General features: G+C 51.8%; 2 long non-coding RNA genes across 2 annotated transcripts; one reads left to right on the top strand and one right to left on the bottom strand.

The window, feature by feature from the left end:
• Positions 1-1,179: 1,179 nt before the first annotated feature.
• Positions 1,180-9,972, bottom strand: LOC138415794 (uncharacterized). Its single transcript, XR_011247414.1, has 4 exons — positions 9,861-9,972; positions 7,915-8,011; positions 6,710-6,828; positions 1,180-3,956 (listed from the first exon to the last, which is right to left on the bottom strand). It is a non-coding gene; the product is annotated as an uncharacterized lncRNA (long non-coding RNA).
• On the top strand, positions 7,917-23,772 carry LOC138415795 (uncharacterized). Its single transcript, XR_011247415.1, has 2 exons — positions 7,917-8,118; positions 23,259-23,772. It is a non-coding gene; the product is annotated as an uncharacterized lncRNA (long non-coding RNA).
• The last annotated feature ends 3,532 nt before the right edge of the window (positions 23,773-27,304 follow it).

Genomic DNA, 27,304 nt, shown 5'->3' with positions numbered 1-27,304 from the left:
CTGCAGTCCATGGGATCGCTGAGGGTTGGACACGACTGAGCGACTTCACTTTCCCTTTTCACTTTCATGCATTGTAGAAGGAAATGGCAACCCACTCCAGTGTTCTTGCCTGGAGAATCCCAGGGACGGGGGAGCCTGGTAAGAGGCCGTCTCTGGGGTCGCACAGAGTCGAACACAACTGAAGTGACTTAGCAGCTGCCTTTTAAAGGCAGCGTCTGTACCTGAATTTTAACACCCAGGTTTTGAATACAGTCTGTATGCAGCATCCTTTCTGGGGTGGGGTCTGTTTTCTGACTTGTGAAGGCAGGTCGGCGTGCTTCCACAGCCTCACATTGCAAGCCGTGTCTCTATTCTTTATCTGTGCATTTATTCATTAGTTATTCCACACATTTATAGTAAACTTGCTGCTGCTGCTAAGTTGCTTCAGTCGTGTCTGACTCTGCATGACCCCATAGACGGCAGCCCACCACGCTCCCCTGTCCCTGGGATTCTCCAGGCAAGAACACTGGAGTGGGTTGCTATTTCCTTCTCCAGTGTTTGAAAGTGAAAAGTGAAAGTGAAGTCTCTCAGTTGTGTCTGACTGTTCACGACCCCATGGGCTTCAGCCCACCAGGCTCCTCCATCCATGGGAGTTTCCAGGCAAGAGGACTGGAGTGGGTTGCCATTGCTCCTGGACAGGCCACAGTGAACAAAATAAGCGGCATCTGACTATGACACTCGATTCCTTTTCTTTTCCTTTCTGATTTTATCCTCATATCCTGCAGTGTCACTGTGTAACATCGTATGTGGAAGGCAGTCTTTATGTGACGTAAACGGATGTATTTTACATTCTGTTGCTCTCAGCACTTGAGCATGTTTGCGGTCCCTGGCGGCCCAGCGGTTAGGACTTGGAGCTTCCCCTGCAGGGGCTCAGGCTCCGTCCCTGGTCTGGGAACTGAGGTCACAATGTGTGCGTGCTCAGTCGCTTCAGGCGTGTCTGACTCTGCCACCCCAGGGACCGTAGCCTGCCAGGCTCCTCTGTCTGTGGGATTTTCCAGGCCAAAACACTGAAGGGTTGCCATTCCCTTCTGCAGGGGAGCTTCCCTATCCAGGGATCGAACCCATGTCCTGCATTGCCAAACGGGTTCTCTACCACTAGCACTACCAAGATCCCGCGTGCCGTGTGGACAAAAAAAAAACTTTTTTTTTTTTTTTAAATTTTTATTGGTGGCGGTTGTGTTCTTTGGGGTGTGGGTAATGGAACTTTTATTAAGGTGGTTTGGGTGTGTGAGATACTCAACACCTGGGCCATTAGAGAGTCCTTCTTTGTTTGGGAGCGTGTAACCACTTGTCCCTGACGGATTGTGCGGTCCTGACATAGCTGGCAGGAAGATCAGCTCTAAACATTGCGAGATAAATCATTTCCACATTCTTGCTTAAGTGGCCGTTTTAGTGTGAGAAGCACATTTTCTGCGGAGGGCCAGCACCAGTGTCTCCTTGACCCAAGGTCACAGCAGTTTTTGAGCAACAGAGGCAGGACGGCTCAGGAAGAGCTCCACAGATAAGAAGAGATCCCAGAGAATTTCAAGTTTTCCCTTTGAAGAACTAGTGGAAAAACACTTATTTGAAACCGTGTAAGTCACATCCATCAGTGACATCAATAGGGACTCTTATTTACTGACACACCAGGATGACTGTGTCTGGGTTTCCTAAGCCTTGGCTGAGCCATAGGTGTTCTCCCAAGATACCTGAGTTCAAAGAGCTCAAGACACTAAGACAAACCTACAGAATTTAGTAGATCCCCCATCCTTAGTGCTTTTTGTAGCAGATGCGCATGGTCGCGCTTCGTGCGGAAACACTGGTGACCAGCTTCTGCGTGGACGCCACTGTAGTGTCAAGGCCCCTCCCTGCACTGCTCCTTCCTGCCCTGTCCATACAGACGATGAATCCGATGAATCCGCTCTCTGCACCGCCCCCCCTCCTCTGCACCTCCCCGAGGAGGGCAGTAGATGGGTCCCGGAGGAAGCTGCTCTTCCCGGGGGGTGAAAAGTCTGCTTGTGAGAAACAAGCGTCAGAGCAGGTCTCACCGCTGTGGACCTTCCTCCCTTTGGGTGCAGGATCCAAAGTCGAGACTAGGGAGGGCTTACTGGCCTCCCAGAGCGTGCGGTGGCTGTACGGGGCGGACCCAGAGACTTCCACAGACCCGTCCTCTTTGGAAGTGGGAGGCGCCTGCACCCGGGGTCCCCGTCCGAGGGCCTGCGCTTCCTGCCTCGAGCCGGGAGCCCGTATGATCATGCGGTGTCCGACCGCCATGTTGACCCCGGCATCGTCCCCATATCATGACACTGTTCTTAATTCCCATTAATGGCTCTGTAATGAAGAAGCGGGCACCGTAATTAACAGATTTCCTGTTATTGGACATTTAGGTTGTTTCAGATTTTGTAGGGAACATCTTTTTTTTTTGGCTCATCTCTGCAGGTCTGTTTCCAGCTGTAAGCTTCCTGTGTCAAAGGGAACAGACATTTTTATGACTCTTGATACACACCATTAAATTGCTTTACAAAAGGTCTGACCTTTTCTTTGCACAACTTGAAAGGTGACTCATCAGCTGTGAGCCAGCACTCCGATTCTGGGCAGTTAATTATTATTCCCATATTAGGCAGAGAGAGAGTTCTGGGCCCATCTGAATTTCTCCTAATTGCTTTCATTACACAGAGCTGACTTGTTGAGAAAAACGTCCTGGCCATGGGATATTCCAAACAACCGACCATCACTTTTGAAAAGCTTGGACCCATCCCAACTTTTGTAATCATTTCCCAGAGCTGTTCATATTTCTTTTGGCAGAGATCATCTGTGGTCAAAGGCAGCTGAGTGGTGAAGTCCTGGGGTGAGCTGGTCAAGGTGCCTATTTTAGCATTAGGTTGGCAGCCTGTGGCCAGGTGTCTGGGTATTTTGAGAGAAGTAATTTTGAAAAGTAATTTGCAAATCATAACTGTGAATAGCATCAGAAGAGTCATCTGCAGGCCTTCCGTGGAAATTCTTTCTCTCTTTCTCTGTCTCCCTCCCTGCCCCCTGCATCACCCAGAGGATAATCATGTTTCCGTGAAAGCATCAGGATGGCAGGGACGTCAGGATGCTTGCATGCATCAGAGCACCTGAGCTTTGCAGCAGACTGCTTGACCTGGGTTCCCCCTCTGACGAGCAGGGATGTTGGAAATAGGAGTCCCAGAGTCCCTGGGAGTTTTCAGGTTTTTTGTCTGCTGGGTGACACCAGTCACATCTGCATTTTTGTAGCCAAATATACAGGTTTCCCCTTCACTGGCGGCGCTGCCAGGCAGCAGCGGAGAACAGGATGTGAGACAGAAAGCAATGTGTACAGTCTCCCACTTCCACCGAAAGGCTCCACAGCCTGTACAGTTAGGGCTCCGGGCGAAAACCATTTCTGGCCTATGGAATTAAGACCTTTTAGCTACCTGTGGCTTGAATTTACTTAGGCCATCCTCGTTCCTCACTAATATGGTAAACACAGAACCAAGGGGCGAAGGGAGAAGAGCCTTCGCTCCTGCCCAGCGGGTTAAGAGGAAGTCGGCCCAGGCCTAGGGACTGGCCTGGAATGCGCTGGCCACGACTGTTTGCTGACGGCAAACATTTCAGCATAAAATTAGTGCTCTTGGCAGCAGCACCTTCAGACCTGAAGGCCAACTGTATTGTCTTTAGCACGTTGTTGTCAGCCACTCAGTCGTGTCTGGCTCCTTGCGACCCCGTGGACTGCAGCACGCCAGGCCTCCCTGTCCGTCACCAGCTCCCAGAGCTTGCTGAAACTCGTGTCCGTGGATTCAATGATGCCATCCAACCATCTCATCCTCGTCGTCCCCTTCTCCTCCCGCCTTCAATCTTCCCCAGCATCAGGGTCTTTTCCAGTGAGTCGGCTCTTGGCATCAGGTGGCTGGAGTATTGGAGCATAGCATTTGGAGAATCTAAAAGCAATTTGATAAGAGAGACAGGCCATTTAGGGGAGAAGATAAAGGGTGAAAGTCGGGCGTAGGGCACTTCCTGTGAGCAGGACTGAATTATTTTTCATTTGGTCTGTCATCAAAGTAATGATTCTCATTTCCTCCTAAGAAGGCACAGAATCAAAAGAGATTTAATCAGGAGGCTGCGTTGTCACCAGGTGGCCCTATACGAAGGATTTTCTGCTGCTGACAGAAACCCCCCCCTTGCGAGGCAGAGAGAGGCTCTCTCCAGCCGACCTGGGCAACTCCCCTCACCGCTGTGTCCACGCTGGACCGCGTGTGGCTGTGTAATCAGCACCAGAGCAGGGAGAGTGTGCGCCCGCCCCCTGCAAGTGCGGAGGCAGAGTTCAGAGAGGAAAAGAACCTGCCTGCCATGCAGGAGACCTGGGTTCGATCCTGGGGTCGGGAAGATGCCCTGGAGAAGGCAAAGGCAAGGCACTCCGGTATTCTGGCCTGGAGAATCCCACAGACAGAGGAGCCTGGTGGGCTACAGTCCAGGGGGCTGCAAGGAGTCGGACGCGGCTGAGCGACTGACTCCAGGCCTCAGCGCTCCCCAGGGGATATCTGCAGAAGGGCTGAGATGCTTAGAAATAGATTTTAGCACCATCATGCCATCTACATTCTTTCCTCCAATTCAGCTCTCTCTCCCCGCCCCCCCACCACCCCAGTGCCAGGCACTGTTTCAGGCATTAGGAATAGTGGTGTGAGCAAAACAGACAAGGCTCTGCACTGCTGGAGGCGAGAGACAATAAACAAGTAAACAAACAGGGTTTATCAGATGGAGATAAGTGCTCTAAAGGAAAGGCTGGAGACAGCGGGTTTGGGACAGGACTTTCCGGGCAAATAAGGGTGGACCCACCCGCCCTCCTGGGAAGACACTGGGGCGTGTCCTGCAGGAAGTGCAGGGGTTCTGAGCTTGTGACCAAAATACCGTGACAGGAGAGTGTGAGTTAAAGGCCCTTGGCAGGACGAGGTGGTTGGATGTCAGCACCGATGCGATGGGCATGAGTTTGAGTAAGCTCCGGAAGGTGGTGAAGGACAGGGAAGCCTGGCGTGCTGCCGTCCATGGGATCACAAAAGAGTCGGACACGACTGAGCGACTCAGCAACAACACAAAGGCCCTTGGCAACAGTGTCCTCGGTAGTGGCCCCTGCAGAGGCCAGAGTTGCTTCTGGCTAGAGTGGACAAGGAGAGTGGCGGGGACTGGCCAGGGCGGTGGGTGGGGCGGCCAGGCCCTGGAGAGCGCACCGCAGGTGACGATAAGGACATTCTTTGGCTTTTGTTTTGAGTCAGAAGGGAAGCCATCGGGACTCTGAGCAGAGGCACGGCTGTGCCTGCCTGCAGGGCAATGTTTGTGGCGGACAGACTCGGGAAGGGGGCGCCTGGGCGCGGGGTGGGTGAGGCGCACAGAGCTGTGCTTTCCAGTGTGTTGGCCTCCAGCCATGGCGGCTGTTTCCACGCGAGGAAACTGGAGTGTTTTCTCTTTTCATTAAAAGTTTATATCCTCAGGAATTCCCTGCTGGTCCAGTAGTTAGGACTTTCTCAAGGGCCCAGGTTCAATCGCTGGTTGGGGAACTAAAATCCCGCAAGCTGTGCAGCCAAAAAAAAAACTGTATAATTCTCATCCCCGTGTTTTCAGCACTCACCTCCCACACGTAGCACTGATCGTGTCTCCTGCGATAACAGTGGGATCACGTCCACAGGGGCCTCCCCAGTGGCCCAGGGGTTAAAACTGCATGCTTGCACTGCCAGGGGCTCTGGTTCTGTCACTCATGGGGGGACGAAGACCCCATGTGGTGAGGCCAAAATCATGCCTGGATCACTTCCACGACCACAGACATTTCCATCAGACGGGGCCGACCTGTTGGCCTCTGTGGGGGCCCACCTGAAGGTTTCAGGCAGAGGAGGATTTCGCTCCGGGCTGTGATCACCGAGCCGCTGTGTGGAGAACAGACCGTAACCCAGCACTGGGGGGAGCAGGGGGCCGTTAACTGGCCGGACAAGCAATGACTGTCTTGGATGAAACCGTCCTGGCGTGGTGTGGAGACACAGTTGGTTCAAAGGTATTCTACAGGCAGGACAGAGAGTCTCTTCCAGTGCAGTCGCTGTGTGATTGGAGATGAAGGTGGTGGAAGTGCCTTGGGTGATGGTGAGGAGAGATTGCAAAGGCAGCGCTGAAGGCGGGTATGGAAGGGGCAGGCAGGTAGGGGAGGGTCGCAGGCCTCCTGGGCTCAGGGGGAAGGCAGGACCGTGGCTGGAAGGAGGCCGCCCCTTGGGAGAGCTGAGCGTGGAGACGGGTGGTGCAGAGCGAGCTGAAGGCACGGACAGAGCCCAGGCGCTGGCAGTGTTGGGGCCTGTTAGTTCTGGTGCTCAGGAGCACGGCTCCCTTTAAAAATCTCTCTCTATTGTTTTGTTTGTTTGGCTGTGCTGAGCGCGGGCTTTCTCTCGTTGTGGCCAGGGGGGCTCCTCTCTGGTTGCCACTTCTCACTGCGGAGGCTTCTCTTGTCGTGGAGCGGGGCTCTGGGGAGCACGGGCTGCGGTAACCGGGGCACATTGGCTGAGCTGCCCTGCGGCCTGTGGCATCTTCCTGGACCAGGGCTCAAACCTGTGTCCCCTGCACGGGCAGGCAGACTCTACCCACTGAGCCACCGGGTGAAGCCCCCCTGCCCCGCCCAGTCTCCCTTTTGAGGTTCTCTGGCAGGATTTGAACTGCTCACCTGCAAGCTGAGGGGAAAGAGGTGTTTGAGTCCCTCCAGGGCTGATGGCTTCCAGCTCTGCTTCGTAGGAAACACAAAGGGATTGGCCAGAGGGAGGTGATAACAGATCCTGGAGTCTACTGAGGGAGGAGAGAAGGGCAAGAAGCAGAGAGTTGGTCAAGAGGAGGGAGCAGGCTGGGGGCGGGGGGTGGGGGGGTGGCAGGTCAGGTTCCTGAGAACAGGCAGAGCTGGAGAGCAGGCAGGTGGGAGAAGCAGGTACTTGTCCAGGAGCCAATGGCCAGTCCGCTCAAGGGTGCTGGCGGCAGGTCAGGCCTCCAAAACGCAGGCAGAAACGTCTCCATCCTGGGCTGACTTGCCGAGTCCTGGGATCCGAGGACTCTACCAAGTGTTCAGATGCTGCCTCGGCAGGTTTGGTACCCAGACTCCAGAGAGCCTGTGGCTAGAACCCAGAGACCCGCCCCCTGCTCCCAGGCCCATCATCAACTGGCCTGTCCCTACAGGCCTCGAGGAACAGACTTTGCTGGCCCTTCCAACTCTAATCTGGGACTCTGTGACCTCATTATAATTACAGTCTTTCCCCAAACACTGACCTTCCACGTGGACTCTGAGGCATTTGCCTGTTAAAGTCTGCAGTTTGGGAAATATTTATCTGCCGCCACCACCTTCTGGATCAGTGAACGTTTGGAAAGCTGTCTTCGGATCTCGTGACCATGTGGCCACGTGAGAGGGTGTGGGGGAACTCTCGCCCACCAGCATCTGGACTTGGTGTCCTTCGGTCCTAGAGGGTGGACCCCTTTCCCTGATTTTCTCTATAACTCCCTCACCTAACAGGCGTTTCTCTGTTACTCTTGTTAGAGCTCTATAGGGGAGCTCCTGCGGCAGAAATGATAGAGGCTGTCCCTCTCAGAAGCAGATGCGATATGGTGACCCATGTATCCCTGTGAACATCGGAGCATTTCATTGATATTTATTGAGGAGCGATTCCAGGAGGGCCCCCCACTCCCGCCCCTCCATCACTCTTCCTGCTCTGGGGCAGAGAGAGAATTGAGAACAATCCAAGGTAAATCTTTAACAGGATGGTCTAGCTTGGGCTTGGTAGGCTCGACTGAAGTAAGAGGTGGTTTTTCACTACAATAACTGCACTGTTTGCACAAGTTTCCCCCTTGGAGTTTTCTAGGGTCATTAGAATGATCTAACCGCCTCACCTGCTTTTAAACGGGGCGAGCCTCTGGAGGGACGGAAAACAAAAGCAGGGTGTTGAAATGCAAATAGACCACTCTGGTTCCAGTCCCGTTGGCAAGGCTGCAAAACAGAGCCAAAGCTGACAACACGGTCCCCACAGAGGTCTGGGGAAGGGCTCTAGAAAAATCTCCCAAGGTATATTTCTTTTCACACACTGGAGCCCCAAGGTAGGTAAGAAAAACAAAACAAAATAAAAACAAACAAGGGGGTCCATACTTGAGATCTGCCAGTGCCAGCTGAATGGCTAATTGTTTCTTGTTTTCGTTCCCTCCCCCTCTCCCCGCCTTTTTTCCCTGCCTGAATAGATAATCCTTACAAAACATCTATTCATTCTACAAGTGAAAATTTCAGGAATACTGGATACTGACCTTGGCAAGACTAGTGGGGCGAGGCTGAGAGATGGATTTGTGTGTGTTGTGGCTGACGTGTGTCTTGGTGCTTTGCACGCCAGTGTGAGAATATCTTAGCAAAGGGAAAGGAAGGTCTATGGCGTTTCAATTAATGACGATGATGAGGGCTTGAACTTGTAGATAAAATTATGACAAAGTGTTATTTTTATAGCTGATTTTTTAATTGTTTTTGTTGCCTCAAGAAAGGACCTGCTGGTAATTAATGTGGCTCCCTTTTCTATTTTAACGTTGCTACTCTCTGATATATAATAATTACAAGGGAAATAAAATAAGGAGGCAATACAGCCTAGTAAAAAGAATACACTTTATCAGATTCTTAATGGCTAAATTAACTGGGCTCTTGTTTGATTTCTGCTGTCATCTAGCTGTAGGTAACTTTAGGTAAGTTATTTAGCTTTTTTTTTTTTAATAAAATTGGAATGAGAAATATGTGATAGGGAAAAAAATTTATAAAAATGTTTTAAGGTCTCCTGAGAAAAGCACAATCAGAAACCACTGCTGGGTTGGTTTTTTTAAACTGAAAATATCTGATCTTGTCAGTAAACCTCAATTTGAATATCACTTAGTTTATTTTTTTAAGCTGTCATTTAATTTCAGGTGCTTTATGAACTCTTCAATTTGTTAATGGAAAGAAATGCCATTTACACAGGATGGCTACATAGCAACTTTATTCTGGTAAAATAATCCCTTAAGTCTTTATACACACAGCCCCTAAGTGCTGGCTTTATAAGCTCAGTCCTAGCAGACCAGCCCTGTGGCTGTCAGGAGCCTGACAAGTCCAAGATAGCAGCAACTCCAACACACACACACACACACACACACACACACACACACCCCACAAGAGTTTAAATGGTACCCAGTAATTCCAAAGTAACCCAGTCTGAACAGAGGACTCAAGGAAAGAAACTCCCTGTGAGTTACAGAGACTGTCGTGTTGTGGAGTTTGTCGTTGTGTGGTTGCTAAGTGGTGTCCGACTCTTTTGTGACCCCATGGACCGTAGCCCTCTAGGCTCCTCTGTCCATGAGATTTCTCCGGGCAGGGATACTGGAGCAGGGTGCCATTTCCTTCTCCAGGGGATCTTCCCAGCCCGGGGACGGGACCCGTGTCTGCTGCACTGGCAGGCGGGTTCTTACCGCTGAGCCCGCAGGGAAGCCCTTGCGGGGTCCAGCTGCTGCTGCTGCCGAGTTGCGTCCGTCGTGTCCAACTCTGTGCAACCCCAGAGGCGGCAGCCCACCAGGCTTCCCCGTCCCTGGGATTCTCCAGGCAAGAGCACTGGAGTGGGGTGCCATTGCCTTCTCCAGAGTTCAGTTACGCCTTTGTAAAGAGCAGAGGCTAAAGAGTGGAGTCCCGTCCACTGAGGTGTTCCTAAATGAGCAGGGACCCCAGCTGCAGGCCGGCTCTTATTTCTGACTGCTGCCTCCTTCTCAAGGAGAAAGCTTTGGAAACTCACACTTCCAGGAAGCCTGGTCCTGTGAAGGAGTGGATTGTTTGGGCTTACCAGAAGCCAGCGGCTCGAGGAGCTGGGAATGCCAGACCCCTGGCTCGTGGGTTCCCGTGTTGACACTGCCCGTGAGTCACCCTGACCAGTCAGCGCTGTCTTGAGCATTTCCCTCTTTACAGAAGAGCTGAGACTGTTGACTTTTTCAGCGGTTGCAAAACACACTGCTGAAGGGTAGAAAGTCACTATGCAAACACGTAAATACGAGACACTGGAAGGGCACACTTGAATCAAGATAAACGCATTCTTTGCATAATTGGGAGTTTGGTTTCAAAATACATTTTATGCTTGAAATTTTTTATTTGGACAGTGGGAACTTGGGTCATTGTTCTACTAATTGTGTTGCTTACTGATAGGAAATGGTTACCAAGTTGCCTTCCTAGAGTGGTTAATTGGTTATCAGAGATCAGACCCTCAGGCCTTCTTAGAAAAGTACATTAAAATTTAGGAACCTGACTTTAGGAAAGGGAGACTAACACTGGTAGTCTACTGGGCACTGTCCTTAGGTTGCTCTAGGGACCTTACAGAAGTGTGTGTGTGTGTGTGTGTGTGTGTGTGTGTGTGTGTTAAGGAAACTGAGGCAGCCATTTTATCCCTCACTTTCTTGGGATTACTGTTCAGTGCAGGTTGGATTTTTAAATTCTGACTTCTTGTTGGACGTCACCTGGATGTCTCATTTATATGGCAAGCCTTTCTAATATGGAGCTGAATGCCTTTTAGTTCTTTTAATGGTACAGCCAGCCTCTTGTCAATTAAAAAAAAAAGTATAATTTAATTTTTTTTATTTTTAAAATTAAAGTATTTTTAAATTGGAGGATAATCACTTTACAGTGTTGTGTTAGTTTCAACATGAATAAGCTCTAAGTCTACGTATATCCCGTCTCTCTCGAGCCTTCCCCCAACCCCCGCAACCTACGCCACCCCTCCCGGTCATCGCAGAGCACCAGGAATAGAGGCAGAGACGCAGACGAGCGTGTGGACACGTCAGGGCGGGGATGAGGTGGGACCAGTCGAGAAAGCAGCATTTCCGTGCTGCACGACCATGCGTACGACTGACAGCTAGTGGGGAGCTGCTGTGTGGCACAGGGAGCTCAGCTCGGCGCTCGGTCTTTTGGCCTTCTTTCTCCTAGTCCCGCCTGTCCTGAGAGCCTCTTAGGTTTCCATCTGTGTCTAGCGGCTCTCTTCTGACTCCCAGTAGAAAGTACTGTGTTCCCATCATCTGTAACTAACAGCTCTTTTCAATATTGCAACAATATAAATATTATAACTATTTCTGTTGGCTTCCCTGGTGGCTCAATGGTAAAGAACCCACCTGCTTCAGTCCCTGTGTTGGGAAGATCCCCTGGAGAAGGAAATGGCAACCCGCTCCAGCACTCTTGCCTGGAGAATCCTATTGACCAAAGAGCCTACAGTCCCTGGGGTCACAGTCAGACATAGCTGAAGTACCAACACGAGAACTGCCATCCCCACCGTATCTGTTTCAGTTCTTTGAATGAGTGAACTGTTGAAGACAAGGTCAAGTTCCCTTTGAATATGAATTCCACTCCTTCCTTTAGCTGCTAAGTCACTTCAGTCGTGTCCAACTCTGTGCGACCCCATAGACAGCCCACCAGGCTCCCCCGTCCCTGGGATTCTCCAGGCAAGGACACTGGAGTGGGGTGCCATTGCCTTCTCCAATGCATGAGAGTGAAAAGTGTAAGTGAAGTCGCTCAGTCGTGTCCGACCCTCAGTGGCCCCGTGGGCTGCGGCCTCCCGGGCTCCCCCGTCCCGGGGGTTTTCCAGGCGAGAGGACTGGAGTGGGCGCCGCTGCCTTTCCTGTCCTTCTTCTGCCTTCTGTCTTGCAGAGTCCGTGTCCAGTTTGATTTGTGCCTTTAAGACATTTTACATACATTTACACGTGCTCACAATTAGTATGCAGCACCGTTTTATGTATGTATGTATTGTTTTATGAGTGCTTATATGTATATGCACATATGGACCCATACATGCCCATTGTTCCTTGATTTGCTTATGTTCACTGAACAGTGGTTTTGAAATTTACCCCTGCTGCTGCTGCTGCTGCTGCTGCTGCTAAGTCACTTCAGTCGTGTCTGACTCTTTGCGACCTCGTGGACTCTAGCCTGTCAGGCTCCTCTGTCCATGGGATCCTCCAGACTAGGATACTGGAATGAGTAGCCATGCCCTTCTCCAGGGGATCTTCCCAACCCGGGGATTGAACCCAGGTCTCCTGCATTGCAGGCTGATTCTTTACCATCTGAGCCACAAGGTATATATGATATATAAATACACACAAACACCTATTTTTTATTAATATTGCCATTCATCCCATCACATCATGGTATGAATAACACCACATTTTATTTATTAGTCCACTAGTGGATATACAGATTAATAAAAAATTTTCACTAATAGAGATGACGCTTGGATTACTTTTCCCTAAGCTGGACATAGGAAATGTTTTCTAAGGCAGATGTCTAGAAGCAGAATGGCTACGTGGTGAACATGCCCAGTTTCACTTTTAAGAGATACTACCAAATTTATTTTCAACTGTTTCCCCAAATATTCTCCGACACCGGTCAACTTCTTTTTATTCATTAAAGGAAAGTTTTTTTCTTGTGTGTGACGATAGCATTCAAGCTCTGCTCTCCTCTTGTTCAGTTGCTTGACCCCGTGGGCTGTAGCCTTTGAGGCCTCTCTGTCCATGGGCTTTCCCAGGCAAGCAAACTGGAGTGGGTTGCCATTTCCATCTCCAGGGCATCTTCCTGACCCAGGGATGGAACCCGTGTCTTCTGCACTACAGGCGGAGTCTTTCCCGCCGAATCACCCTGGAATCCCTGCAAACAGGAGGACCGTGTTGTCGCGTTACCTCCCTAGCAGGTTTCTTCCTTGTTGCTGACTGCGGGGGGGACGTGGTTTCCGCTTGGGTTTTCCAGTTTCACTTCCATCTGCTGCCCTGCAGGCCCCTGGGCAGCTGCGCCAGACAAGTCACCACCTTCCCAATCCCAGCTTTTCCTTTCTGCCTCTGCAACTTGATCCTGCTCTTCTGACTTTCTTTATTGATTCAATAAATATTTATTGAGTCCCTTGCTTCCTGCCAGGTGCCGGGGGCATGAGGACGAACACGAAAGACAACATCTAGGCTCTGCTGGTGTAGGGGGTGGAGGAGGAGGGGCAGAAAGGAAACGAGTGAAAACGCGGACAAGATGGCCTTTCACAATTGTCAGCGCCGTGAAGCAAGCACAACGGAAGAAAGACGCCGTGACTCTGTGCGTGTGTGTGTGTGTGTGCGTGCGTGCGCTGCATAGGGCGTGTCCGGGGCCTTGGGCATGCCCATCCGGGTGCCCAGGGACACTGTTCCTCCTGAGATGTGGCGTGAGGCTTACTCACAGGCCAGGGTTCTGCCGAGCCTGCCCAGGTGCCCCCAAGCCCCAGGCTGCCCTCAGGGCTCTGTGGCAGGTGGGCCAGGAGGCTGGCAGACGTGAGGGGGAGCAGTGCCCTTTAGAGCTGAGATCGTGCCCTCTCTGCACAGCTGTCCCCGAGCCTACCTGCTCAGAGGCTCTTTCCCGATGTCCGCATGTCCACAGCCCAGGGCGGCGCCCCTCATGGCATGTTGCAAAGCGCTTTGGGATCTTGGTGACCATTCGTCCCAAGAGCTAGTTGGCTTTCCTTTTGCCGTTGTGCTTTTTTCCTCCTAAGGGGCTGTCTTCTGCTTCTGGAATGAGGAGAGAGCGGGAGAAAAGGTGCAGGGCAGAGGGGTCCTGTCCCTTCTCGCAGCGTCACTTTGGAATGAGCCACATCTCAGTAAAACCAACATTCCTTCAGTGTGTCCAAGCTAACTTTCAAATGAAAGAAATCTCATTTTCCTTAGTGAGTGTTAGTCACAGTTGTAGATCTCAACGGGACGCTTTTCACCCCACCTAGCTTCTTTTCTCAGAATAGCAATCGGTTATTAATACGTGATAGTTGTAAACCATCTTGTTAATGCTGCACCCACTCTGGGCTTCAGCTTGTTCTCCTGAAGGGATGGTGTGTTATCTGCAGTGGGGAACTTCCTCTGGCATTGCCAGCTGTGAAGGTACCACCGCGTAGGGAAAGTGGAAAGTGTTTTGCTGTGAGTCAGGTACCTTCAGGATCATCTTTGAGTTGTGTGTTAGAGTTCTTTTACAGATGAAAATCCTGAGCTTCATAGAGGTCCTTATTTGTCCCCAGGTTGCAGCAGTCAAGTGGGCGAGCAAGAGCGTTTAAATTTGGGGCTACTGACCACACCTCTGTGAGGCCGCCTGCTTTAAATAATAATAGAATAAACACCAACCCACCGCTGCTATTTCTAGACACAGCCTCGCGTAAGCACTGAGCTACAGTCTTGATCACCCTTCCTTCTTTACCTCTCGTCTCCTCTGAGCGTTTGTCAGACGGCGAGTAGCACTTTGTACAGGAGCTGGTGCTGAGCAGCGGCTTGGTCTGGGGCGCCCCTGCCAGGGTCAGGGTGTTCTTTCCGAGCCAGCTCACTGCAGCGTGGGCAGGCTCCTCACCACGTCTGGAGACGGGGTTCGGTTTCCTTATTCTTGAGGCAGGGATACTATGGTATCGACGTTCCTTGGGTGGTTCTAAGGATTGAATGGGATGATACGTTCCATCCTTAGCAGGCGTGGAAGGAGCCTGAATTTGGGCAGCGCTCAGGTGATGTTTCTGCATCTCAGGTCTCAGCTGGCCTGTCCAGACCCCACCCGGTGCAGGAGTGTCCCCCACTCCTGGCCCCCGCACCTGGGACTTGTCTCTGCCTTCGCTTCCTGGGCTTCAGGGCAGGCTGTCTCGTGTAGCTGGCCCCTGCTGCCTGTTTGTTGAGTGGCTTTCTCTCTCTCTTTTTTTTTTAAGATTTTTTTGTTTTGATGTTGACTATTTTTAAAAAAGTCTTTATTGAATTGGTTATAACATCGTGTCTATTTTGTTTGGGGTTTTTGGCCTCAAAGCACGTGGGATCTTAATTTCCCGACCAAGAATCAAACCTGCGCCCCCTGCATTGGAAGGCAGAGTCCTAACCCCTGGACCACCAGGGACGTCCTGCCGAGCGGCTCTCTGCCTGCTGCTTTGGTCCCCAGCAGCCTGCCCTTGGGACCCCTGGTCCCTGAAACTCCACTCCCGCAGCTTCAGCGATGACCCTGAGTGACCCACGACCTGGTCTCCTGCCCCTGCCCCTTGCTCCGTCTGTATTCCCAACCAACCACAAATAGAACAAAACCCCGCCGCACCCCAAGCCCGAGATCACCCTGTTCAAAGTGAAGGCCCCCCCCTGCCTTCTTGTTCAGGCTGGCCCCTTGCTCTGTGTCCCCCCCGGCTGACCACGTGGGCCTCCCCGCCGCGGAGAGGCCTGGGAGAAGACCTAGGCTCGGCACCTCCCTCACCGCGCTCAGCCCATCAGCCAGCAGGGGCGCCCAGCTCCACGTGGGGGTCTGGCGCACGAGGCCCCTGCCCCAGCCTCAGGGTCACGGCGGGCTGGCCCGGCCCTGGTGGGTGCAGCAGCCTCCCAGCTGCCCACAGACCCTGCGCTTGCCACGCAGCCCACCCCCACCCTGTGACGGGCGTCGCATCTTTCTGGAATGCGACTCTGCCTCAGGAGCCTCTGCTGGCTCTTTCAGTGCCAACCTCACCCCACGTGGCATCAAGTCCCTCTCTCCTGCCCTGTCCCCTCTCCTGCCGGCAGCTAGACCAGGGCACGAGGCGGGCTTGGCACGTGCCGCTCGGGGCCCAGAACACCCTTCCTCCTCCTCGCCGAGTGACACCTTGTCATCCTTCAGCTCACAAGCCACATCCTCTGCGAAGCCTTTCAAAGAGGCCCCTGTGGCTCCTCCCGCCTAGGCACCCTGTGCTTCTGAATCTCAGAAGGGCAGCTCCCACAGCGCCGAGTGTGCTCCCGGAGACAGAGGATTGGACCAAGACCCCGAGGGCCTCCTGAGACCCTTCCCTTTTGGCCCTCACGTCCCTGGGAGGGCCCTTCCTGGGCAGGGAGCTGTTGGCCTTCCCTGGATCCGCCCAGAGGCTGACCCAATGCCCCAGCACAGCCAGTGTTTCCAGAACGTGTGAAAATGATGCCAGGTTGGAGAGTCCAAGACCTCAGGGGTAGATTCCTCCAAACAGCCAACCTCCCCACCCGCAGACCAGTAAAAGCCATCAGTGGGAATCTTGGCTCTATTGCCAGAACAGTCAGCTTCTCTGAGCCTCCACTTCCTCATCTGTGAAATGGGGTTGCTTGTAACCACCTCCAGGGGTGGCTGAGATTATAGGAGGGAATGGAAGGAAATTAGCCAGCCCAGGCCCTGGCTGGGAAGTCTCTGTTGCATACAAAGATATGTGTAGCTAATCATTCTAAACAGGAACTGGGAGGCAAGGTCACATCCTAAAATAACTGCATAAAGTTAGAATTTCACTGGGAATTTTAGAAGTTAGGACAGTTAAGTATGTCACTAATGTTTATACCAGCTTTCCCCTAAGAAGATGCATCCAACTACATTTTAAAGTTCTCTGCGTTTTCTCACACAGGTCACAGAGGGGCTGGGGACGCGTGATACGCACAGCGTGTTTTGCTGCACCTGTGTATTTTACAAGCTCCGTCTGATCCTGCGCCCAGTGGGTGTCGGGATCACTGGGGGAGCATTTTAGATTCCGAGGCCCCATCCCACACTTACTGAATCAGAATAGGGGCCGGAAGGGGAGCCGCAATCTGCATTTAAGAACCTCCCTTGTGGTTTCGTAGTCTGCTGGGTTTGGGAACCGCCAGCACATACGCCAGCAGAAAAGCTCAAAATTCTCAGCTTCACAGCTTCTGTACATAAAAGAAGAAACTGGCTTACTTGCCGTTTTGTCACGGATTTGCGTTCTCCAGGCCTGCTTTCACCCTCACTGAGGTCTGTTTATCTGCCAGTGGGAACCCAGCCTTCTCCGGGCCTGCTTTCTCCCTCACTGTGGTCTGTTTATCTGCCAGTGGAAAAAACCTGGCTCTGCTTGAACAATGGGAGGAGGAGAGGTGCAAACCTCACCGGCTTCCCTGTCTTTTTAGCACCAGTGGGGTATTTCCCCCGCATCCTACTGGGGTAATTTAGATGCTAATGCCCTTAAGTCCAGCAGTCTTTTTAGCAATCAGATTAGAATTGTTTTTATGAGAATCTTATTTCTCTTTTCTCTGTTCTATATTTGTCTGTTATTATTTTTGCTAGAGAGGCATATGTTTAGATTCGTTGACCTTTTAAACCTTGAATTTAAAAAAAAAAATCCCATCCTGATATCGTCTCAGCAGTATCTTCTAGAGGAGAGGAAGAAATCCACCCTGTAAGCCTGAGGTCTGCAGTTTCAATATGCTGAGTCACCTGGTGTTTGCTGGGTCAACCCATTCTGCGCCCGGGAAAAGTACAGCAGAAAAATCGAACTGCGAGCTGGTCTGCTGTTAGTTTAAATATGGATAAGACTGGAAGATGCTCGTGCGTTGATGCAGAGTAACTTAGTATTAGTTTTAGAACTTATTTCTGGAGATTTCTTTTCACTTGTTTGTTTGGCTGCCCTGGGTCTTTGGTCTTAGCTGTGGCGTGGAGGGTCTTTCCCTGACCAGGGATCCAAGCCAGGCCCCTTGCGCTGGTAGTTTGGAGTCTCAGCCACTGCACCACCAAGGAAGTCCCTGGAGGTTTCTTATGGTCTGATAAGTCCTTTTTCTGATGCTCATATGTTGGTGAGATTTTGTAAATGTTTCTTCCCATTCTTAGAAAGTGAAAATGAACATAAATGGAAAAGCCCTGGTCTCGCATGGTTTAGAAAAAAGAGAAACTTAATTCTGACCATTATTCTGAGGTTTTGCCTAATTATGTTTCTTGTATTGGTTTTCTTGGAAAGAGCTAATAACTGGGAAACAAACCACATACAGTAATGAACCAGATCTTGAGAGGTGATGTCCACCTTCAGCTGAACTTTCTGGAAGTCTGTTTTCCTATTTTGATTGCTGAGTTGAATAGACCCTGAGGAGGTCTGGCTGTGACTGTTACTAGAGGAAGCGACAGGAAGCTAGAGTTTCCTTCGAATCAGAAAGTTTATAGAACTCTAGATGGGGACGCAGGCTACAGATGAAGATGAAAGTCAGAGTAATTTGTACTGAGAACTGCTGCTTTATTTTTATCCTTTAAAAGTGGTTCCTCTAAAGTCAGTATCTGGGACTAGAGAGGATGCAAACACTCCAGGAAGTCAGAAATGTCTGTTTACCAGTGTTAACAAACATCCTGGGGTCATTTCACAAGGTGGGAATTTACCACGGGCCAGTTACCATGCTTGGCCTCCAGCAGGTTCGCGTCCCGAGTGGGGAGCCGCTTCTGGGCCCTCTGTGGCCGAGCCTTGGGCACGGCGCCCCTGGACCCATCTGGGATGGAGCACTGGCCGCTGCCCCGCGTGAGTGCTGCCCACACCTGCCACGGTGCCAGGAGCCTCCATCGCCTTCTCCAGGCCGGCCTCAGCCATCTTCAGAGAAACAAGCTGCATTTTTTTTTTAATGACTGACTGATGGCTGTGCTGGGTCTCTGCTGCTGTGCGTAGGTTTTCTCCGGTCACGGCGAGCAGGGGCTGCTCCCGGCGTGGAGCTCGGGCTTCCCGTGGCAGTGGCGTCTCTTGTTGCCGAGCGCAGGCTTTAGGAGCGTGGGCTTCAGTCGTTCCAGCACGTGGCCTCGAAAGCTTGGGCTTAGCGGTTGTGGCCCATGGGTTAGTCGTCCCAAAGCATGTGCGATCCAAGTTCCCAGGCCAGGGATGGAACCTGTGTCCCCCGCAATGGCAGGCAGAGTCTTGACCACTCGACCACCAGGGAAGTCCTGTGACTTGTATTTTAAATACCTTCAGGCTGAGTGTATGGAATCTCAGAGGCTACACCGTCCCCACCACCCTCCTTGCCATGGCTGAGTGAGTCAGCCCCCAGGCAGGACCCTACACCCTGGTGTCCCTGCAGAGAGTAGGGAAGGTCTTTGTGATGACTCACGGGCTGGAACGTTGTCAGCGGCTTGGAGTGCGTGTTTCCCTCAGTGAGTGGTTTCGGGGGAAAGGGCAGAGAAGCTGGGCGGCCAGACGGGCTCCGAGAAAGAGTCTAACTTCGTGCGCTCTGTACTTGAGGCTGTTGTGTGAAAACGTGAACCGTATTCAGTATCGGTTGTGTGTTTTCCCAGCCTAGATTGATGGCCATAATATGGTGACTTGGCATTAAAAGGACAAATTACGCCCCTCAGCTACCTGCCTTTCACTCGACTCTGTAGAACTGGAGGTGGGAACAGGGCACGTGTTTGCAGGACGAGGGCGCGGGGCTCCAGCAGTTGGCCGGGCCTGAAGACCAGGTGCAAGCGGGCTGCAGGCGGGTGCGGCTCTGTCTCAACTGTCATGAGCCTGGCGAGCGGGGACAGTTGCTTTGATCTTCGTGAAGTTGGACGGTTTCTTCACAGGTCCCAGTGTGGCCAGAGGAGACACGCAGCAAGGGGGAGCTTCCCTCCTCACATCCTCAGAAGCCCAGGCGCGACTGGTCCGAAGCACAGCATCCCAGAGTCCCTCGGAGCAGAAGGGTGCCCTCGGGGTGGGCGGCGTGCTGTCTAAGCTGCTGTCACTTCAGTCGTGTCCAACTCTGTGCAACCCCACAGACAGCAGCCCGTCTATGGGATTCCATCCCTGGGATTCTCCAGGCAAGAACGCTGGAGTGGGTTGCCATGTCCTTCTCCAATGCATGAAAGTGAAAAGTGAAAGTGAAGTCGTTCAGTCGTGTCTGACTCTTAGCGACCCCAGAGACGGCAGCCCACCAGGCTCCTCTGTCCATGGGGTTTTTCAGGCAAGATTACTGGAGTAGGGTGCCATCTCGAAGATGGGCTTTGAGCAAAGATCTGAGGTCGGTGAGTGCGTTAACCCTGTTGGGGGGTCTCAAAGGGAGCGGTTTTAGGCAGAGGAAATAGCTGAGGTGAGACAGGAAGTTGCCTGCAGGCAAGACTTAAGATGAACAAGGAACTCAGTGTGGCTGGAGCACAGAGAGGGACGCTAAGATCTGACGGACCTTGGGCTTTACTAGGAGAGGACTACAGGGTCACTGCTGCGTGTTGAGCTGAGGAGGTGCTGTGACTGAGGTCTTAAGAAGATCGCTCTGATGGCCGAGTTGAGATCAGACTCCCGGAGGCAGGTTTGAGGCAGGGAGGCCAGTGAGGGGCCGCAGCCTTGATCCAGACAGGAGACGGGAGGAGAGCATTGACCGCTGCTCACAGAGGCAGTGAGTGGGATCAGATCCCGGGCACATTTTGAAGGTGGTCCCGGTGGGATCTCTCAAGGACGAGGCACGGATGTGTTCGGCATGAATCCTTGGCGGAAGGAGTTTGCCAACACATGGGATCGGGGAGGAAAGGCAGATGGAACCGAGCTGAGGGGAGACCAAGGCGGCATCTTTGTCCACGTTGAGTCCCATCCGCTGGGTGCCCAGGTGGGCAAAGGGGTGTGTCTGGTGACACACTTGCAGATTTTCAGCGTCAGTTCAGTTCAGTCAGTCAGTTGGGGTCCGAGGCCTCTCCCCCGCGTGCTGAGTGCCTGGCCCTGTGCTGAGAGAGTGACACGGCCCTCTGGCTTTTTGCTTCTTTGGCTGTGCTGGATCTTGCTTGCGGCCTGTGGAATCTTAGCTCCCCAACCTGGGCGCCCTGCCCTGGGAGCCCGCAGCCTTAACCGCTGGACCACCAGGAGGCCCCAGCATGTGACACACCTTCAGTCCCTTCATCCTGATACCTGCCCTGTAGGAAAGGGAGTGTCCTTATCTGCAGGTGAGGAAACTGGCTCAGAGAGGTCAGAGGCCACTGCAGGTTATCTTCCTGCAACTGCCGGTGACCCAGGCGGCCCCGTCCCCAGGTCCATCCTCTTAACCACCAGCCTGCCTTCTCCTGGGTCAGGTCCTTCTCGGCCGCGCTCAGATAGTCAGAGGCCAAGGGCTCGAGGCCTTCCCCTGGAGACTGCGGGCTTACCAGCCATGTGGCGGCCGGAGAAAGGCACAGAGTGAGGAACCAGGCTGGGGAGAAGAAGGAGCCTGCGGTCTGGGTGATGACACCCCTTTCTGAGAACAAGCGCTTCCCCCTCCCACATGGCAGGAGAAAGGAGCGTCTCCTGCCCTGCTGTGTTCCGGGGCGTGTGTCCCCACCCCTGGGCTCCAGACAGAGGGAGATTCAGGGGGCTGGGGTGGTGCTCGAGGGCCCCGGGATGCTCCCCCACACCATCAGGCAGTTCGAGATGTTTGCTTCCACCTCGCTGGGGGACCGAAATGTGGTTTTTGATGAGAGGCCAAAGTGATCCTGGGGCTGTGATTTGCACAGATTTCAAAGATTTGAGTAATGTTGCTCTGAGTAGAAAGCTTGTATTTCTTCACTTACGTGAGAAGAGTTCCTCAGGGACTGTATCTATAAAAAGAAAAGCAGAGACTTCCCTGTTGGTCTGGCGATTAGTACTCAGACTTTCCACTGCAGGGGGCACAGGTTTGATCCCTGGACTCAGATCCCACGTGCCTCGTATGGAGCATGACCAAAAAAAAAAAAAAGCGGTGATGCCAAGTTACGCCAAAATGTTTCGTTGTAATAATGAGGCGTCCACAGACCCATGCGCTAACCATTGGGATATAAATCCAGTTCATCTTGTTAAGGGATGTATTTTCATTAAGATTTTATCTTTTATGTTGAATCATCGTCAAAGTTTATGATATGCTTCTGATGCTTCGACTAACTCTGTACTGTTAATAATTGGGATTTCAGTTCAGTTCAGTCGCTCAGTCGTGTCTGACTCTTTGCGACCCCATGAATCGCAGCACGCCAGGCCTCCTTGTCCATCACCAACTCCCGGAGTTCACTCAGACTCACGTCCATGGAGTCCGTGGTGATGCCATCCAGCCATCTCATCCTCTGTCGTCCCCTTCTCCTCCTGCCCCCAATCCCTCCCAGCATCAGGGTCTTTTCCAATGAGTCAACTCTTCGCATCAGGTGGCCAAAGTACTGGAGTTTCAGCTTTAGCATCATTCCTTCCAAAGAAATCCCAGGGCTGATCGCCTTCAGAATGGACTGGTTGGATCTCCTTGCAGTCCAAGGGACTCTCAAAAGTCTTCTCCAACACCACAGTTCAAAAGCATCAATTCTTCGGCGCTCAGCCTTCTTCACAGTCCAGCTCTCACATCCATACATGACCACAGGAAAAACTATAGCCTTGACTAGACGGACCTTAGTCGGCAAAGTAATGTCTCTGCTTTTGAATATGCGATCTAGGTTGGTCATCACTTTTCTTCCAAGGAGTAAGCGTCTTTTAATTTCATGGCTGCAGTCACCATCTGCAGTGATTTTGGAGCCCAAAAAGGTAAAGTCTGACACTGTTTCCACTGTTTCCCCATCTATTTCCCATGAAGTGATGGGACCGGATGCCATGATCTTCGTTTTCTGAATGTTGAGCTTTAGGCCAACTTTTTCCCTCTCCTCTTTCACTTTCATCAAGAGGCTTTGAGTTCTTCTTCACTTTCTGCCATAAGGGTGGTATCATCTGTATATCTGAGGTTATTGATATTTCTCTCGGCAATCTTGATTCTAGCTTGTGTTTCTTCCAGTCCAGCGTTTCTCATGATGGACTCTGCATAGAAGTTAAATAAGCAGGGTGACAATATACAGCCTTGACACACTCCTTTTCCTATTTGGAACCAGTCTGTTGTTCCATGTCCAGTTCTAACTGCTGCTTCCTGACCTGCATACAGATTTCTCAAGAGGCAGGTCAGGTGGTCTGGTATTCCCATCTCTTTCAGAATTTCCCACAGTTTATTGTGATCCACACAGTCAAAGGCTTTGGCATAGTCAATAAAGCAGAAATAGATGTTTTTCTGGAACTCTCTTGCTTTTTCCATGATCCGGCAGATGTTGGCAACTGGATCTCTGGTTCCTCTGCCTTTTCTAAAACCAGCTTGAACATCAGGAAGTTCACGGTTCACATACTGCTGAAGCCTGGCTTGGAGAATTTTGAGCATTACTTTAGTAGCATGTGAGATGAGTGCAATTGTTCGGTAGTTTGAGCATTCTTTGGCATTGCCTTTCTTTGGAATTGGAATGAAAACTGACCTTTTCCAGTCCTGTGGCCGCTGCTGGGTTTTCCAGTTTTGCTGGCAGATTGAGTGCAGCACTTTCACAGCATCATCTTTCAGGATTTACTGCTTCTCAATCCAGAAGGTTTTTTGCGTGCTTGAATTATGGTCACAGCAACTTTGAAAACTTTAGTTTTGAATTATGTACGTAGCTTGTGGATGACTTACACGGAAAAGTTGTCAGTAAAAGACTTTGAAGCATAAAGGTAAATTTGGCTTAATATCGGTGAGCAACATAAAAGCTTGTTCATGAATGTCTACAGCAGCAGTGTTCAAGCCAGCCCACACGTAGGAACAAGCCAGCGGTCCACCAGTGAGGAGCGACCGAACGGAGTGTGGTCCATCCGTCCAGGGAGCAGCTTTGGACAGTAGGAAGGAGAGAGCCTGGATCATGGAAACACGAAGCTACCTGAAAGAAGCCCCTCACAGAAGACCACATGCTGCGTGATGGCCTGCGCTTGAAGAGTCCCGAGGAAGTGAACCTACAGACAGTTTGCCGGTGGCTCTGGGCTGCAGTAGAGGCGTGGGGGATGGGGGGTGATTGCCAATGGTGATGGGTTTCTTTTAAGGAGATGAGAGTGTTTTAAAACTGGGTGTCGGGGGCGGTAAGAAAAGAGGGAGAAAAGGGTCGGGGAGGGGGGTGTTGTGGGCGGGAATTCCCTGATGGTCCAGTGGTTAGGACTCAGCCCCCTGGGTCTGTCCCTGCTTGGGGAGCTAAGATCCTGCCAGCTGTGTGGCCTGGCCGAAAAATAAGCAAAATAAAGAAAATTGATTGTGTTGATAGTTGCACAAATCTGTGACTGTGTTAAAAACCACAAAATCTGTACACCGCAAATGGATGAACAGCATGATATGCGAGTTATACGTCAATAAAGCAGTTAAATCTGGGGGGTAAGTGGAATGGAAAAAGAAAGAGAAAAAGAATGCTGTGCCATTTCTGGCTTTATTAAAGAAGATTTGTGCACTGACAACACTGTTAATGAGTTGCTTTGCAGCCATTTAAACTTGGGTTAAAAAATGTGGATGTCAAATTGAATATTGCCTAGGGGCATGCAGTTTTCATTTTAGGATATTCATGAGGAGAAGAGTTTGAAGCCCAGTGAATTTGATCTCCTAAAGGCAGTGCTTAGGTTGGGGGAGCCCAGAAGCTGAGGAAGGAGGATTAGAAACAGCAGCCTTGGGAATCAGTGGCTCGGACTCATCGCTTTCACCGCTGGAGCCCGGGTCCTGTCCCTGGTCGGGGGACTAAGATCTCAAAAGCCCCACGAGCAGCAGACTCAGAGCGAGGAATGGAGGGTGTGGGGACTGCTTCCAGTTGCAGGGAGTGGCTGGCGTCCCCTGCGGCTTTGCCCTCTGAGGACGCAGAGCCGTCTTTCGGGACCATGATGGAGGCAATGATGAGGTCCTCGACTTGGTTCCATGCATTTTAATGACCTCGTTGCAGCCCCGTGCAGAGTTGGTGGCTGGAAGCAGAGTTCTGGGAAGTCAGAGGAGGGGGTGACAGGGAGGAGGAAGTGAAGACACCGGCCTCGGAAGCTGGAACAGATAGCGGGGCGGAAATGTGGTAACTTTGGGCAGGAGTGGGGTAAAGGTAGTTGCTACTCTGCGGACGCAATCTCCATGAGCGTGTTTGTGGATGAAGGTGAGAGGCTGGTGACCAAGACTGAGGGTGGGGGACAGACACCCTTCCCTGCAGGGCGCCAGGCGTCCTCAGTGGAGCCGGGGTGAGGGGAGCCTCCCGTGACCCCAGGACCCCCAGCAGCCAGGACGCCGTGGCCCTAGGGAGTCTGCCTGTCTCCCCGCAGCCCACCAACGACGTCCAGGGCGTCTAGGCTATGACAGCATCAGGGGAGGGGGTGGGTGCGTGCCTCACCTGGCAGCAGTCTTGAACTTGGTTGAGGGTAAGACTGACTCCCAGTGTCTTGGGTAGGAGAGGAAAGGGATGCTCGGGTTTATTCACCTCAGTTAATTTGAAAGATGCTGGACGTTAGATGCTGATCCACCTCCAGAGCTAGAGGAAGTGGGTGGGTCGGAGGGTGGAGCTGCCTCCTCCAAGCCTGGCCACACCCCTATGTCGCCCTGACCGTCTGGGGGCAGGAATCACAGCCCCGTGACCAGGGATCCTGTGAACACTCACCGGGGACCGGGCTGCCCCCTCGGTGCTCCGCGAGCACCCCATTCCAGCATGCTTATGCTCGTGGAAAATGTTCTTAATAATAACTGCACCAGCAAGAGAGAGGAAAAGAGGTGTTTAGACACAGGAAGCGAGAGGTGCAGTTGGGATGAAGCATCTTGCTTTAGTCTCCGTGGCAACAGGTGGAAAAAAAGCCTGAGTGAAGGCAAGTTCTTGTGGTTGTGTGTCTGGACCTTCATGGCCATTGAAGGTCACATGGCACGTGGCAAGGTCATGGCAAGGGAGCTGACTACCCCCGCCCAACCCCCACGTCCCCTGAACCTTCTCAGTACTCTTTCCATGCTTTTATGTTAATGCTGAGAGAACCAGAGACTCTTACAAGGAGGCCAGGGAATAACATGGTCCCAGGTAGATGTATCTGAAGCCCCATGGCCGTCAGTGAACAGTTTCCCAGGCTACACTTGGCTGTGAGCACCCTAATAGTAATTGCAACAGTTTAGAGCAGGAGAAATTATTAATCTTTGTTTTTGAATTCATACTTAGTGTTGCCATTGTTTTTACAGTGTTTGGTGTCTGGATATTACGCTCCTCTTGTGTGCTAGGAGCTTTGAGAACACAAAGATAAATTGCGCATGGCCTGAATAGCTGTTCTTACCCGGGCGGCCACGGATCCTTGTCCTTGGGTGGAAGTCAGGGGCTTTGTGAACATGGATGGAAAAGAAGGGTACATTTTCAGTAACCTCCAACTGCAATGTAGCGTTTCCTTCAGAGATGAGCAGTGACAGAAGCCCAGGGCAGAGCTGTCCCTGTGACTGTTGGGCGCATCACAGCTGTTGGTAGCTCTCTTGAAATACAGTGCCTTTGTAGCACTACTTTGAAATAATGGCAGCTACCTGACCTAGACACCCATTTTACTGTGTATATCAAATGTATATTTTACTATTTAACTATTTCATAATTGTTGTTTCGTCGCTAAGTCATGCCTGACTCTTTGCAACCCCATGGACTGCAGCATGCCAGGCCTCCCTGTCCATCACCAGCTCCCAGAGTTTGCTCAAACTGACATCCATTGAGTCAGTGATGCCATCCAACCATCTCATCCTCTGTTGTCCCCTTCTCCTCCTGCCTTCAGTCTTTCCCAGCATCAGAGTCTTTTCAAATGAGTCAGGTCTTTGTATCACATGGCCAAAGGACTGGAGCTTCAGCTTCAGCATCGGTCCTTCCGACGAATACCCAGGAAGGATTTCCTTTGGGATGGACTGGTTGGATCTCCAAGAGATTCTGAAGAGTCTTCTCCAGCACCACAACTCTAATGAGCTTTCTAATTCATAATTTCTAACTCTATAACTAGCTTTCTGCATATGTCTATGTATTTTGCCTGATTGTGGGGAGGTTTCACACAGCTGCCAAAGGAAACCAAGGCACCAAACAGGTTAAGAACCCCTTTAGGTATAGTCTGGGGTGAGGGGGGGTGATGGGAGCTGAACCAGAAGCCTGAACAGATAGTCAGCACGAAGTGGTGAGAGGAGGTGAGAAAGATACCCTGGGGCCCTGGGCACCTGGGGAGGGGCCCCTCTGGAGACCCCAGAGCTGCACCCGCAGGACTGAGGAGGGGGAGAGAGGCAGGGGCACGGGGTGAGTCTGTGCAGGACCCTGGGGGAGGGGGAGCGCCGAGGCCAAGCGCGGGCTGGGCTGCGTCCCGGGGGCTCCAGCCTGACTCACAGACAGCTGGGGGGCCAGTGAGCTCGCCTTTAGAGGCGGACAGGGTGTGCGATGCTCACTTTTCTTGAAGGAATTCAGTGACATAATAGAATTTTTCAAAGTGGCATCATCAGTGTGTGATTCACATACAGTCAATGTACATATGTGCCAAGTTTTGACATTTGTAGCCACCTTGCTGGCTCAGATGGTAAAGAATCTGCCTGCAACGTGGGACACTGGGATTTGATCCCTGGATTGAGAAGGGCCCCTGGAGGAGGGCATGGAAACCCACTCCAGCATTCTTGCCTGGAGAATGCCATGGGCAGAGGGGCCTGGTGGGCTACAGTCCATGGGGTCGCAGAGTCGGACACAACGAAGCGACTGAGCACGCGAGTATGCGTGTGCACACACACACACACAAACACACACACACACCCCGTGAAAGCATCAGAGTCACGGTAAGGAGTGTCTCCA

The sequence above is a fragment of the Ovis canadensis genome, chromosome 12 (assembly GCF_042477335.2).
Source record: "Ovis canadensis isolate MfBH-ARS-UI-01 breed Bighorn chromosome 12, ARS-UI_OviCan_v2, whole genome shotgun sequence".
NCBI lineage: Eukaryota > Metazoa > Chordata > Mammalia > Artiodactyla > Bovidae > Ovis > Ovis canadensis.
This window is presented reverse-complemented; position numbering and strand designations above follow the sequence as displayed.